Source organism: Geotrypetes seraphini, chromosome 1, assembly GCF_902459505.1.
Source record: "Geotrypetes seraphini chromosome 1, aGeoSer1.1, whole genome shotgun sequence".
Lineage (NCBI taxonomy): Eukaryota > Metazoa > Chordata > Amphibia > Gymnophiona > Dermophiidae > Geotrypetes > Geotrypetes seraphini.
Genome location: NC_047084.1, coordinates 198,995,298 through 199,011,193, shown reverse-complemented (window position 1 = coordinate 199,011,193; position 15,896 = coordinate 198,995,298). Strand labels below are relative to the sequence as shown.

The 15,896-nt window shown below is 42.0% G+C and overlaps 1 protein-coding gene across 7 annotated transcripts in view; it reads left to right on the top strand.

Moving 5' to 3' along the window:
- The window catches only part of FAT1 (FAT atypical cadherin 1), a 363,497-nt gene that overhangs the window by 20,196 nt on the left and 327,405 nt on the right, over window positions 1-15,896 (top strand). The window lies entirely within an intron of this gene.

Below are 15,896 nucleotides of genomic sequence, written 5' to 3'. Positions count from 1 at the left end.
TTGTGGTCTAGTGGTAGGCTGGGCCGGGACAGGAGAGATCCCTCCCGTCTCCTGGCCTGGCCGATGCAAATAATTTTTTTACTTCCCCCCCCCCCCGCGTACCTTTTTAGTTATCCCTGGTGGTCCAGTGGTGTATGGGCAAGACCGCGCTCCTGCCCTGTGCACCTCCTTCGAATTGTCGCTCGGGGCTCGCGGTGCACAGGCATGCAGGAGCATGCTCCCGCGCGGCCCTGCACCGCAAGCAGAATGGCTGCCACCAGGTCCCATGTCTCTCGTGAGAACTGGCGGCAGCCATTCTGCTAGCGACACAGTGCTGCATGGGAGCTCGAGAAGCTCACTCCTGTGCGGTGAGTCAAAGGAGGTTCGCAGGGCAGAAGCGCGGTCCTGCCCATACACCTCTGGACCACCAGGGATAATTTAAAAGGTACCCGGGGGGGTAGCAGAAAAGGTATGCGGGGGGGAGGGGGGGTAAAAAAATGATTTGTGTCAGCCAGGCCGGGAGACTGGAGGGATCTCTCTTGTCCCGGCCTTTTAGAGGCCTACGTCAAGTCGGGAAGGGGGGGTCGGGTGATGACCTGAATATAGGACGAGGCCCCCATTTTTGGGCCATTTTTTTGGCCCACAAATCTCGTCCTATATTTGAGTATATACAGTATGTGAAAAACTGCAAAATGTTGTTTTTTTCTTGAATGTGGCATTTTAGCATTTCATTTACAGTTGTTTTGCATTTTAGAACATGTTGTCAAAATGAGTTCCATTGAAATATTTTAAACTTTTTATAAGCAACATGCATGATAGTCTTTATAACAACATTAAAAAAAAAAAAAAGCTTTAATAAAATTTGGTGCTGATATTTTTGCTGCCTATACTGTATAACCTTGACTACTTTTAATCTCGGTTCACTCTGCTTCTTTACATATCTTTGGATAAAATATGAAATTGGAAAATTTTGATATTTAAGTAATGTAGATGTTGGCAGAAGACCCACTTGGTCCACCCATTTTGCCCATAAATTTACTGTGGCTATTTTCCCACTGGGACTGTGGTGAAACTTGCTGGGCTGGACTTGCTGATGATGACATGCTCTTCCTTTCTCCCTCCTCCTGAGGGCATTGCTAAAGGGAAGTTCAGTATAGTTCAAGACAGAGTAACATAGTAAATGACGGCAGATAAAGACCCGAAAGGTCCATCCAGTCTGTCCATTATTTATTCTCATTAAAAATAAATGATTAACTTGTCTCCTCTGATATTTCTGGGCCATAGACTAAAGCCCGCCTGGTATTGTCTTAGGCTCCGCCTGCTGAAGTTGCCATCCAAGCTCACTCCAGCCTATCCAACCTTCCCGTTGTTTGCAGGAATCTACTGTAAAGTCTGGCTGGTAACATCCTCATGTTCTAAGTTAGTGGAGTTCCCACTGATGCCCTCCTCAGCCAATTCTACACCGAATCACCTTGTATGGGACACAGACCGTACAAGTCTGCCCAATACCGGCTTTACTTGGTTTCCTTTTTCTCTTGTTTTTATTTATTTTCCTCACGTAAAGGTCTGTAGCCAATTTTTATTGCTCCTTTCAGTTTGGACCATTGTTTTTTTTCACTTTTCCTATGTCATCCTATCCTATCAATTCTTTCTTCAGATACTTCCCTATGCTCCTAAAGTCTGCACATTTGAAATCCAGGCATTGGCCACTTTACTTGTTCCAGCTGCAATGGAGATATTTTGCTTTTATGGAGTAAGGAAGAAATATAGAAAGGTGATATGGGGTTGGTGTTGGGAAATCCCGGTGTAACGGTTGATGAGCAATGTAGAGTTGTACTGTAGCCATTTCATGGGAGATGATCTTGAATATATTGCCATTACCCTTTGATAATGATGTTGAGGTGTTTGGGGCAGAAAGTATAGATTAATTTATGTCTTTAACATCTCGGAACATAAGAATACTAGTCTTATAGCCCATTATATTAACGGGTGCTAGAATATGTGTGTGTGTGTGTCTGTCTTTATTTCTTTCTCTCTCTCTCCTTAGCCGCTTTCTGTATTTCTGTCTTTCTTTCTTTCTGTCTTTCTTTTTCCTTGGCTGTCCACCGCCACCCCTTACCTGCTCCCCCTGTCCATTCCCCCTTCCTTTTGCCTCTCCTGTGTCCAGCACCACCCCTTCACTGCTCCCCTTATCCAGCAGCAGCTCTTCTCCCTTTGTTTTACCTCCCCCCCTGTCCATTATCACCTCTTTCCTGCTCCCCCTGTCCAGCAGTAGGCCTCCCTTCCTTTTTCTTCCCCCCCTGTCCATCAGCACTTCTTTCCTGCTCCCCCTGTCCAGCAGTAGGCCTCCCTTCCTTTTTCTTCCCCCCCCGTCCATCAGCACATCTTTCCTGCTCCCCCTGTCCAGCAGTAGGCCTCCCTTCCTTTTTCTCTAGCAACAGCAGCAGATGAATCCAGAGACCAATGGGATAGCTCACATCTACCAGCAGGCGGAGATAGAGAAACTGATTAACAGGTGGTCCTATTGGCTGGCACTCCTCCTGTTTATCTAGTATTCTCTATCTCCCAGCAGGAAAAGGTCGCTATTCAACTAGCTCCTGAATTCTGGCTGTGGCTGGAACTTTATTTTCTCCTGTTGAGGTTTCTCTTCAGTGAGACTGCCATTCTGTTTCTCCTGTTGAGATTTTCTCTTCAGTGAGACAGGGGTGTCCGGCTGAACGATGCCGGCTTTAGGGGTTACACCTGGGCCCCCCCAGGTCCCTGCCTCACCCTCCCTCCATTGCTAGAGGGTCTGACTGGGTCTCAATTTTTTTCTTCTTTCCCTTCTCTGTAAAAAAAAAAAAAAAAGAGACCACAGTTGCTACATTCTGCCATGCTTTTGCTGCAAACTGGATTCAACCGGCCCTAACAACTAGCTTGTGAGTATGTCTGGCTTTTACAGTTGTTTGAACTTCAGGTTCTGTTTGGGAGTCTTAGTACTGTGGGTTTGGTCATCGTACATTTAAGGCATGGATATTTTATTGAGGCTAAGTTTTATGACTAGAAATCCGTGGAGGGAGCCGGGACTTCCCACCCTTTGCATGCACGCGCTTGGTTTCCTTGTTGGTTACAGCGCGGCAGTAGCGGTGCGATTTCTTGCTCGCACTTGTTCTCATTGTTGGGTTTCAGTGCAGCAGTAGTCCTGTTTATTCTGAGGCTCTCTTTCATCGGTGTTTGTCACGGCCATGTGCAGCTGATTGTGCAGGTGCCGGTTTATATATATATTTTTTTTCAAGATGGCATCCAATCAGGATGTCATCTACATTACTCCTATTATTTATTTTTCTGTTTTGGGTTTTGTTTGGATTGTTTACTTAATTATTTTCTAATTTGTTTTATTTTTAAGTCTTTCATTTTTTTATTAGTACAATTTTTAATATCTGTAATGATCTAAGAAAATATCATTAATGATTTTGGCCATTTGAATACTACTGTGAGAGACAATTAATATTTTGTTTAGTAGAGGCCCTACCATCAGCATTGGCGAGATTTGGGAAGATCGCAGCCAATTTCACCCTTCCTTCCAGCCAAGGATCAAGTCTTTGGCTGAGAGCAAAACACTACAGCTCCATGCCAATTTTTAATTTTTCGACTTCCTGATAGTGGCACTGTGGAGTCTGCTAGCATTGTTGGTCCCATCACGAAGACTGCTAAATTCAATCATCCATACCAGGTCTGAACTTAAGATGCTAAAGCCCCTCTTGCCTGTTTCTGGTGCCATTGAGGATAGAGGGTGGTGTCTTTTCTGCCAATGTGGCTATGGATTCGGGGATCAGATGGCGGTTGGGCCCTGCCTCTGCTGTTTGTTGTTTCACTGTGACGCTACTGGGGAGGCCATGGGAAGATTCCTGAGGGAGGAGATGAGTGCTTTAGCTGTGCTGCCTTGAACTGGCAAGGAGGGCCAAGGCAGCCACCGCCAGCGCCGTTCTGTGAAGCCTTCCTCCTGGCAGCCGCCGCTCCGCACTGCCGCGTGTGCCTGAAACCGACAGCCGAGGGCATCCTCTTGCTGGCCACAGCCCGACAGATCAGGGAAACATGCGGTAAGAGTGCGCATGCGCGCTTAGCATTTTATTATATAGATAACCTCGGTGAGGAGGAGGTCAAGAAAGGGATTGGAGGATAATTGGGGTGGATATGTTCTGGCCGTTTAATACAGGAAATATTTTGAAACCGAGTATAACCTATTGCAGCTATTAATATTTTGTAGCTTTTATGATTTCTGTTTTCTCACAAAAACTAGATCTAGTTTATTAACTATAATTACCGTTAGGTAACCTCTGTTTTAGGGAGTTCTAATAATATTTTTGTAGATGTGAGCCCCAAATTGGTCCTGGAGTACCCCCAGGGAGTGTATGCAAATCAGTCTCATGCATATTCATTGTGGATATCCTGAAGACCTGACAACAAGAGGGCACTTAAGGAACACTGCTGTAGATTACAAAAGACTAGAGAACTAAGAAGTGGCTCAGCCCAACACTGTGATCTGTTGAGGCTTACCTTTGCCCTCCTCTTCTGTGCAGGTTGCCTTGAAGGGAGCGGAAGGGTTGGAGTCTGAAATATGTTGGTTCCCACAGAAATTTGAGAACTGGGAGATGGAGATAGGAGTAACTGTCCAATATGCAACCAACCCCTTCTCCCCCCCCCGGCCTTTCTTTTACCTGCAGGAGACCTGAGGTCAGTTTATGACCTGAGAAAAGCACTAGGGGAGGGGGATGTGGATAAAAAAAGGTACCACTGCTGATGCTTTTCTCTCCTTTTCTCCTGGTGCTTTTCTCAGATTAGGAAATCTTATTAGCATGACAGTTTGTACATTTGTAGCCCAAAGTATAAAAGAATTAAAAGAAAGCACACAACATAATAGTGTTAATACTCGGTAGTAATTTAGTTAGTAGGTAAAGAATGACAGTTGCCAGGATCTGTATTGTGTATAGGGCAGTATTTGCTGCCAGTCCTCATGAGCTGCCAATAGGCCACGTTTTCAGGGTATCCCTAACACAAATGAGTTTATTTTGTATACAGTGGAGGCAGTGTACGTACAAATCTGTCTCATGCATATTCATTTGGGATTTCCTGAAAACCTGGCCCTAGACTAGCAGTGAATGTCACTGGTTTGTGTTCACACCATATGGGACTGTTGCCATAGCTCTGTAAGCCAGAAGCCTGCAGAGAAAAGCCCTGTGCTTCCTGCTTTGTCTAGTCGCTTCCCTCCCAGGCCGGAGCCTGCAGTAATCTGTTGATGAAGGATGAGGCTGCAACAGATCTGTCAATTGTCCCTTTGGAGTTACTGCTCTGCTAGCTTTTTGTAGCCCTACCCCTTCTCTCATTTCCTGGTAGCTGATGTAGAGAGAGAGAGAGAGAAAAAAAAAAGAATACTGTAGTAACTTTTTTTTTTTTTTAAATTCTTTATTAAAATTTTCAGATCTTACAAAAAGTGCATCATACCATACATGTCATAACCATAAGAATTAAGCACTTATAAATACCCTCCTCCCCTCCCAACCACCCCAGAAAAGATAAAAAAAAATCAGAGAATCATTTAAACATATATCCACCCTCTCCCCCCCCCCCCCCGGATGTGCAACTAATATGTCAACAAAAATTAAAACTATAACAATTCTACAAAGACATCAATGGGCCCCATATTAATTTGAAAATTTTTGTGTTTCCTGACAAATCAGCATTCATTTTTTCATGTTTATACACTAAACATAAATTCGCCCACCAGAATGTAAAATTAAGACGGTCCCAACTGTACAGCTGTACCCGTCATAATTACACTGCCTCCATTCTATGCAAATGTTCTTTCATGCATATTCATTGTGGATATCCTGAAAACCTGACTGGCAAGGGGATACTCCAGGACTGTGTTGAGAAACACTGATTTAGGTCACTGTGCTGTGAACTTGGGAATGTTATAAAATTTGTGCTGTTGTCACACCCCCGATACCGGGCTCTGGGATGGCTACCGGGCAGTGTGCAAAAATACAAATTCTGGTGCGCCTTCAAAGGTTGAAAGTCCTGCTGGTCACATTAAAATAGGGAGAAAAATAAAGGTCAGAACAGCACAGTTCTCCCAAAACAAAAAAAGGCTTTAATCCACAATAAAGCTTTGCTCAGCAATGTGTTTAATGTCCAAAAATGCAAAACTAAAAAATAAGAACAAACGCAAACAGTACATTCGTCTTGACTATTAAGTCAGCGCAAGACTGGTAACACCCTTACCTCGGGTAAGTTTAAATGGTTCCTCACCAGTTCCTTCAAAGTAACCCAGGAAAACAGAGATTAAAGTGTTTGAACAGTTTCACAAAAGTAATTTATAAAAGTCACTTGGTCCTGATAAGCACACCGTGTTGGCCTGGATTGAATCAGACTTACCCTTCCAACTCTTCCAAGCTGGTGGGGGGTGGGGAGTTGCTGAATCCACAAACAAAATTGCCACAATTGGCCCCACAATCCCAACCCTGAGGATCTTCTGTGGATTTGCCCCATAAGCCCCCACTGTATCACTCAGTGGCTGAATTCTCCACAACAATGAAGAGAGGGAAAAACAGTCCAAAAAAAATCCTTTAAACGGCAAAATCTCCTTGTAGTGAGTCTTGAAATTCCCCCTCAGTCAGCACTAGTCTCTACATTCATCAACTCAAAATAATTCTAAGTAAAAAGAAGACTTAACTTTCTTCCATGAAAACCTCCTCGGGTTCAAAGGAAATGTCCATAGCTTCACTTGGCTGTGGGCAGTCTGGCTGGTCCACCAAAGAGGAATCTTCTAAATCTTTCATCTCAATTTCATTCCCCTGCTTGAGCTCTGGAGCACCTGACCATGTGTCTCCTTCCTCAGCTGGCTCAGGACTGACTCTCCTAGGACTGCCTTGCTCTGAGCAAGCCATGCCCTAACCTGAGTGGGGGATGGGCAAGCTTTTGCTTCTGCTGAGCTTTCTCCTGTTCTCCAAATAACTTCAGCAGGTGAGTGCTTAAAGGGCTAAGAGACTGTTTCCTGAGTTGTGCCTTACTGGGAGCTACTTTAGGTTCAATAAAGTTATTGTTCTCCAACTGTTCCCACTCCTCCCCGGGGTCCTGCTCTTGGGACCTCTCTTTAGAAACAGAGCCTGGTTGTATGCTAGTGGAAGAGCTACTACATTGATCAGCCCTGTTCAGCTTCAGGGTTAAGCTTCTCTGTCCTTTATCTGGAACAAGGTCAGCAGCCGTGCTGGGCCTGTGACACTGTACAATTTAATTTTGGTTGATTTGTCATGGGGGGAGTATACGAGGGATCAGAGTATCAGGCTTGGAGTTCGAAGGACAAGGGCTCAAATCCTGCTCCTGCTCCTTGTGATCTTGAGTAAGCCATTTAACCTTCCGTTGCCTCGGGTATAAACTTAGACTGCTCAAAGCCTGCCAGCTTCCACCCCTTCCGAGATTCTCAGGGAAGGTGGGAACAGGCAGGCCTTGAGCATGCAGAGATGCTCAAGGTCCTGCACCAGATAAGAATACAGCATTGACGGCGGCAGCGAGTTTCCAGTACAAATGGTAAGCGCAATGTTGGGGAAGAGGGCATGAATGGAGGAGCAGGGTGGCGGCGGCAGGGTGTGCATGGAAGATAGCAGTACCAAGGTTCATCACGAGGTGCATATCTGGAAGATAACCATACGGGTGTTCAGTGGGGAGAGTGGTTGTGGTGGTGGTGGTGGTGGTGGGGGGGTTGTAATCGTCCTATTGAAAATTATAGCCCTGGTGGTCATCGGGAGTTGAATGGAGGACAGCCGCAGATAGCCGCACCATCGGTCAGGTGGTGGCCAAGCGGTTTATATTCTAGTAAATCCATTGTATTATGTAACATCTTTCTTCTCTCATGTATTCTTTCACCATGTTTCTCCAATTCATGATGTAACTTCCTTCTTCTTGCATTTTGTAATTCGCTGATTGTCCAGCCTTCTTTCTATGTGAACCGCCTAGAAGTCAGTTTGACTATGGCGGTATAGAAAAATAAAGTTATTATTATTATATACAAAACCTTTTCTCTGTTTTTAAGGTTTGTCAGGAAAGCAAAGAGGTTAAAACTTATGGCAAAAATGGTAGGTTGACTTAGGGCTCTTTTTACAAAGGCGCGCTAGGGCCTTAACGCATGGAATAGCAGGCACTAAATTGCTGTGTGCGCTAGCCGCTACTGCCTCTTTTTGAGCAGGCGGTAGATTTTTGGCTAGCGCACGCTAATCCGGTGCGTGCGTTAAAAACTCTAGCGCACCTTTGTAAAAGGAGCCCTTAGAGTGATAAACTGAGGTTAGAAATTTAGGTTATATTTCTTAAAATTTTCAATAAAAAATTATTGAACTAAAAAAAATAAAAAAATAAATTTAGGTTATATTAGTGGCAACATTTCCCTCTCCCTTTGTTTTTTAAGGGGGGGTGGTTAACCTCGGTTTATATTTGAATATATATGATATCTACTGTATTGTTCACCTTGAGCTAAAACTGGAAAGGTATGTGCTAAATACAAATTATGCTTCCATTACTTTGCCTATGAGCTTTCAAGCCCTTGGGTTTGTAGTTTTCTACTAGTTCTTCATTCTTGTTCTGACCCTTGTGACACAGTACTTTGCTCTTTTTCACACTCTCTCTGTTTCAGTTGACAAGTTTGGGTCCAGTGGCCCGGGGGCCACATGCGGCCCGCCAGGTACTATTTTGAGGCCATCAGTATGTTTATCATAATCACAAAAGTAAAATAAAACAGTTTCTTGATCATATGTCTCTTTAGCTATAAATTACAATATTATTATTAAGACTTGGCCAAAAGGAAAGATTTATAAACACAGTTTTACCTCATGAAAAATTGTCATTTCTTTAATAAGACATTAACTATTTTTTCTGAGGCCCTCCAAGTATCTACAAATCCAAAATGTGGCCCTGCAAATGATTTGAGTTTGAGACCACTGAGTTAGGACATCCTTAGCTCATTCAGCGTTCTAACATGTACTCCATCATGTCCCATAGACTTGACTTGTCCACTTCCAATTTTGCCATTTTCTTAAATATTCTCAGCAAATAGTAATGTGTTTACATTTTATTCTTTTATACTCTTTTTTTTTTTTTGAAGCATATTTTAAAACAATCTGTTGAAAGTATTTTCTTAATATGTTCTTCTCTTCTTTAAACCTGTTCTTATATTTCTCTCTTATTCTCCCTTTGGTCATCCTCTTTCAACCTAGATATCTGAAGAAATTTTTATTTCTAGCCTTTACGTGACAAGCAGTATTTGCCTCTGAGCCTTTGTAAGTTGAACTTCCCCCTCCCTTGGCTCCCTTTTTGTTTGTTATGACAGATTTGCCTCTTATCCTCCTCATCCCACTCATCTTATGCTTATTTGTCTTTTTGGAGTGTTGTTTTTTTTAAATTGAAAGTATCAGGTATTTCCAAGTTTGAACATATCGCTCCTGAATTGCAAAAATTACATTGGTTTCCTGTAGAGAGTGGATACATTTCAAGCTACTGACGCTTATACAGTATAGAGAACTGTGAATGGTGAAGTACCTCCTCCTTTGGCTACTGCACTAAGAATATATTGCCCTCCTCGGCCATTAAGATATACAGCAAAATGTTATCGCACATTCCCTCTTTTAAATAGATTAACTTGGATGAGATCAAGTCAAGAATCTTTTATATAGAAGTTGCAGGATTGTAGAGTGAACTTCAGATAAATTATGGAGATTGAGCTATTTACAGTTCAGGAAATTACTCAAGGCATATTTATTCTATCAGGCTGTTAATTAAACTTTGTTTGAATTGTTCTAGTATATAATTTTATTTTGTAGTTAAGTTTGCACTTTTTAAAAAAAATTAATTTGTATGAAATGTTGTAAAACGCCTAGAGCCAAGGATAGTGCAGTATACAAATAATAAAATAAACAATTGTGGATATTTAGCAGGAGATAACCAGTTATATTACTTCTAACTGGCTATATTACATGACTTATCCAGTTAGGCCTCGATATTCAGGGCCTAACTGGATAAGTTTAATGATCATATAGGACCAAATAGCTGTCCTATCTTTGACCATTAAAAAGTTAACCAGTTAGTGCTGATTATTGACATAACCGGTTAATCTTTATAGCTGTTAACCCTTCCACCCACTCCAGATATTTAATGCCAGTCACCAGAAATGGCTACATATTGGGCCCTATGAAAACAGTATGACGTTACTATGACAGAAAAGCATAAGGATCAGTGAACAATGGAGCATAAAGAAATTGTGAGCTATTAGAAATTTCCACAGATACCGTAATTCTCTGCTATTGTACCACAAACTAGTTTTACCGCAGGCCCTCAGATTACGACACTGATAGCACTCATTGTTTTCATGGGGTTTACCAGGTAATTGAATCATATAGCAAGAGGATGGAATAGAAACAAATATAAATTGAATTTCACATTTCATAAAAAGGAGCTACATTTCTGATGGGGTGGCAGGTAGTATATGATCCCTGGGACATTCCTAGTCTCACAGAAATTTATAAGAAAACAGAACTGGTGGGGGGTATTGAAAGGTTCTGGCACTTAGTCACGGGTATGATCTGTGGGGTTAGGTGTGTGGGGGTGTGTGTGTGGCATCTTTGGGGCTCATCAGAGTCCGGGGCCTCGGAGTGCCTTTCCGCCCCCGCTGGTCTCGCTTGCCCTGCGTAGATTAGAAGGGGGGGGGAGTTTTGTTGCTGTTACTTTACTTCTGTACATGCTTGTTCTATCTTATATATGATGCATCATTGTTTGTATTGTGCACCATTGAGGTGCCCTGGCGTTGTATTTGCTGTTGTTTGCATCAATAAAAATTGTTTGAACCTAAAAGAAAACAGAACTGTGATAAGAGAAAATTACAAGATTAGCATTTCCAGTACAATAGGAATAGTATGCTGAACCTTAGGGTACTCTAAACTAAACTAACTAAACTAAACTAAATCTTAGGTTTGTATACCGCACCATCTCCATGGTCATAGAGCTCGGCACGGTTTACAGGGAGTTGTGAAGAGAGAGGAACTACAAGGAAAGGGGTTAGATGGAGATCAGAGGAAAGAGGAGTGTTAAAGAGCTAGGATGTCAGATGAGGGGGGAGTGATTAAGTTTTTGAGAAAATCCAGGTTTTAAGATGTTTGCGGAAGGGTTGGAGAGCACTCAGGTTCTGAAGAGGGGAGGTAAGGTTATTCCAGAGCTCGGTGAAGATGCCATATGCGATATGACAGAGGTCTTTAAAATACTGAATGGAGTGTAAAGGGTTGATGTGAATTGCTTTTGTACTGTTACCAAAAAGACTAGGGGGCATGTGATGAAGCTACTAAGTAATAGATTTAAAACGAACCTGAGAAAATATTTCTTTACTCAACATGTAATTAAATTCTGGAATTCATTGATGGAGAATATGGTGAACTTAGCTTAGCAGGGTTAAAAAAGAGGTTTGGATAATTTCCTAAAAGAGAAGTCCATAGGCCATTATTGAGATGGCTTGGGGGAAATCCACTGCTTATTACAAGGATAAGAAACATGAAATCTGTTTTACTACTTGGGATCTAGATAGGTACTTGGGATCTGGGTTGGCCACTGTTGGAAACAGGATACTGGGAGCTTAAGGCAGTCATTTCCTATGAGCGATCTGCACAGGGCAGGAGTGTGGGAAGATTGCTTCTGCCCTGAAAATCTGCTGGACGACCAGGTAAGGCTTAATGGGGGGCTTACAGGGCTGAAAATAGCCCGAAAAAATTAAAATGTTTTTTTTTTTTTAAAATCGCGAATAACCAAATCCGCAGATGCTGAAACCGCGGATTCAGAGGGGGAAGTATAATAATATCTTGCCTAATGCTTCAGGCACTGGTGTTGAATTACCAAACTCCCTCCTCCAAAAAAAAAAAAATCCTAAACTAAATAGGGAGACTTCAGCTATGAACGGAGGATAGAACGAATGTTACTGGAATTTGGAAGAATCTGCATATTTCTGTAAAACAGCATTGGTTAAAAGTAGATTTTTCACTAGAGGATGCTGATAACTGGATATTTAGGATCTATATGCTTATGGCACAAAATCTGGACATTTTAAAAACATCATTTACAGACAAAATAAATTATGGGGCAGAGAATATAGTACATGCCTTTTGCTAACATTCATAGGCCACTACAAGGCATTTGAGTTAATGAAGGATTATCAGATGAGTCAGAATAGACTTATTTCTCACTGTAATCACTATTTCCCCCAGGAGGCCAATTAGTAAAACATGTATAAAATCTCGATTTATCAGGATGCTTCCTGTGGTTAAGTCTGTGGTTCTCTGTAGTCAAAGCAATTTTTGCATCAAAGAGCATTTGCAAACAAGTGCTGTACACAATTCAAAACTGAGGAATGCAAAAAGCAGTTTGATTTAAAAAAAAAAAAAAACCCCCACTTACATATATATACTTAAATACAAATTATTTCTCTTTGGAGAATCCATTCCTCTGCAAAACTTGATTGTCAGTGATTTATCGTGCATATCTTGAAGCTTAGTTATATAGCCAGTAAACTGGAAGAAAATCTAATGGTAAGTTCTGTATGTGCCTCTTTAATGAGAAGAATTACAGAATAATTCTACCTATGCATTTTTTTTAAACCTAGAATATTACTAAAAGGACAATTCTACAAATTGGCACCTCAATGCCATCTGTACTATAATGGAATCTTGGCATAGCATATGGTTGGTATTGGTGCACTTGGGTGTAGGTGGCCCTCTTATGTCATGTCAATGGCAGGTATAAGTTGGTGCACCAAGTGATAATGTGTAGTTTTATAGTATTCTAAAAACTATGAACTAGAATCTGTAAACGTTGCCTAAATGGGCTGATGCCTAGAAAAAAGGTGTCGACCACATGCCAATCATGCTTAGGCACTGTTTACAGAATAGTGCCTTATGGCGTTGGTAATGTGCGCCAAGGTTTTACTGGTCTGCATAGCAGGTGCCTAAGCTCTTTAGAAAATCACGCCTAGTGGTGCCTATGTCTCTTTCTACTCCCAAACACATCCATTTAGGCATTAGGTGCCATGTGACAGGTGCCTACCTTTTTATAGAATCTGGATAATGGTGCTGAATATCATGTTTAACTGCCTTGGCACTCTCGAGTAGGAATAGGTGGTTTGAGGGGATGGAGCTGAGGCGGAACTGGAAGTTTATCCTGGTAATACCAATATTAAGACTTGGTACCCAGATAACTGGGCATGATAGAACAGCAAAATAGTTGTCCTAACATATCTGGTTAGTTATGCGGGTTCTGGTGTTGAATATTGGCAGTATCTGGATAATTTCTGGCACTTGCCCTATACCCAGCTATTCTGTGCCTGTATTTGTGGCCCAGAGCTGAATATCTAGGTATAAATTTTAATACTGCAGTCAGAATTTACAGTCAGTGCTGTCCATGGATTTTAAATAATGTGCTTTGAGATATCACTAAAATGGTGTGAACTAAATCCCAGTCCCCTACTTATGCTTCACCCTCTTTGTGCTGTTGTATATTTAAGAGGGGTGTTCAAGATCTCAGTAGGAAAGAAAAGTGTTCATAAAAAAATTTTTTTTTTTTTCAATATAGTCCCCTGATAGCTCCATCTACTTCATCGACTTTTCCTGCAATGACTTGAACCCCTTTAAAAAAAATTATTCTGTTTTGACCTTCAGACCAGGATGTTACAGCTTCCTTGATGTCTTCGTCACTTGAAAACTACTGTCCACAAAGAGATTTCTTCAAGAACTCGGAACAGGAAATAATCCGAGGAAGCCAGGTCAGGACTGTAGGGTGGATGGTTCTGCTGCTAAAACCCAGATTCTCAGATAACAGCCTGTGATTGTTGAGACATGTGCACAAGCGTGTTGTCATGAGGAAGCAGCACACCTGCTGTTAGTTTTCCTCATTTTTCCTCCTTGATTGACTCCCACAAAATGATCATCGTGTTGGCGTAACTCTTTCGGTTATGGTTGTCTTGTTTGGCATAAACTTCAGAAGCAAAAGTCCTTCCTCATTCTAGAAGACAGTTCCCATGACTTTGCCTGCAGATTTTTCTATCTTGAACTTTTTGGGGATGGGGGACGACTTGTACTTCTACTGCATTGACTCCATTTTGGACTCAGAATCTCTGTGATAGACCCAAGTCTCATCTCTAGTCACCAAACGATGAAAAAGTTTACTTGGTCTTCACGGAGCATCTCCAAGTTCTCCTGATAGCATTGGAGCCTTGTGGCCTTTTGACATGGCGTCAGCATTCTTGGAACCCATCTTGCACTAACCCTGGACATGCCCAACTTTTCATGAATTATTTTCCTTACTGTACCTGCCAAGATGCCTATTTCTTCAGCTATTTGGGAAACCTTAATTCATCTGTCTGACAAAATTTAAATCCTTGACTTTCTTGCACATCTTCAGTGGACTCTCTACTCCACTTAAACTGCTTGATCCAAAATTTTACTTTATAGGATGATGGGGCAGGCTTATCATAAACTACATTCATGTGTTCATGGATCTCCTTTGCCTTTTTTCCCTTTTCTGTGAGAAATTTTATCACTGAATGGGTGCTCCAAATCTAGCAGTTTTACTTGATTCATACAAGGATTATCTCAACATCCTGTCTCTTGGAATATTAGACTTGCACTAAGCTGCAACTGTGCATGAGTAACCTTGAGACATGTCACAACATGCACAGACTTGTTTCAACACACTTGCCACTTTCTTTCATACTCAGGTAGATAAAGTATTGAACACTCCTCTTAGCTCTTTGGTTCAAAATTTCATACAACAGAGAGAATTTTTTTTTTTTTTAATCCAGCAGTGTATAAATCAACTATTGTGATTGGATACAAGTGGAATCTATTTTAGTGCTGCAAATTGGTTAACATGCTTAATATTTTATGGGTGTGAAAAATGTAATCATGATTAAAATGAATACCTAATCTCCTGCTCCTGTGTCATCCCCACTGCTTCTCTGGGTGTGAAAGTGAATTGTGCTATCAGCATCAAATGTGTGCATGCTGCCAGTGTCTCTGCCTGACCCAGAAACAGTAAGCAGTTTCACCTTTTTGGTAGCACCAAATGGTCAATAAAGACATCCATAGCTACACAGGATTCCCTAGCAACAGCAGCAGATGAATCCAGAGACCAATGGGATAGCCCACATTTACCAGCAGGCGGAGATAGAGAAACTGATTAACAGGTGGTCCTATTGGCTGGCACTCCTCCTGTTTATCCAGTATTCTCTATCTCCCAGCAGGAAAAGGTCACTATTCAACTAGTTCCTGAATTCTGGCTGTGACTGGAACTTTATTTTCTCCTGTTGAGGTTTCTCTTCAGTGAGACTGCCATTCTGTTTCTCCTGTTGAGGTTTCTCTTCAGTGAGCTGGCAATGCTATTTCTCCTGTTGAGATTTTCTCTTCAGTGAGACAGGGGTGTTCGGCTGAACGGTGCCGGCTTTAGGGGTTACACCTGGGCCCCCCCAGGTCCCTGCCTCCAGTGATAGAGGGTCTGGCTGGGTCTCAATTTTTTTCTTATTTCCCTTCTCTGTAAAAAAAAAAAAAAAGACCACAGTTCCTCCATTCTACTCGGTTACTGCTGATCAACCAGCTTTAACTGGCTTCAACCGGCCCTAACAACAAGCTTGTGAGTATGTCTGTTTGAACTTCAGGTTCTGTTTGGGAGTCTTAGTAATGTGGGTTCGGTCAACGTATGTTTAAGGCATGGATATTTTATTGAGGCTAAATTTTATGACTAGAAATCCGTGGAGGGAGCCGGGACTTCCCGCCCTTTGCATGCATGCGCTTGGTTTCCTTGTTGATTACAGTGCGGCAGTAGCGGTGCGATTTCATGCTCGCACTTGTTCTCATTGTTGGGTT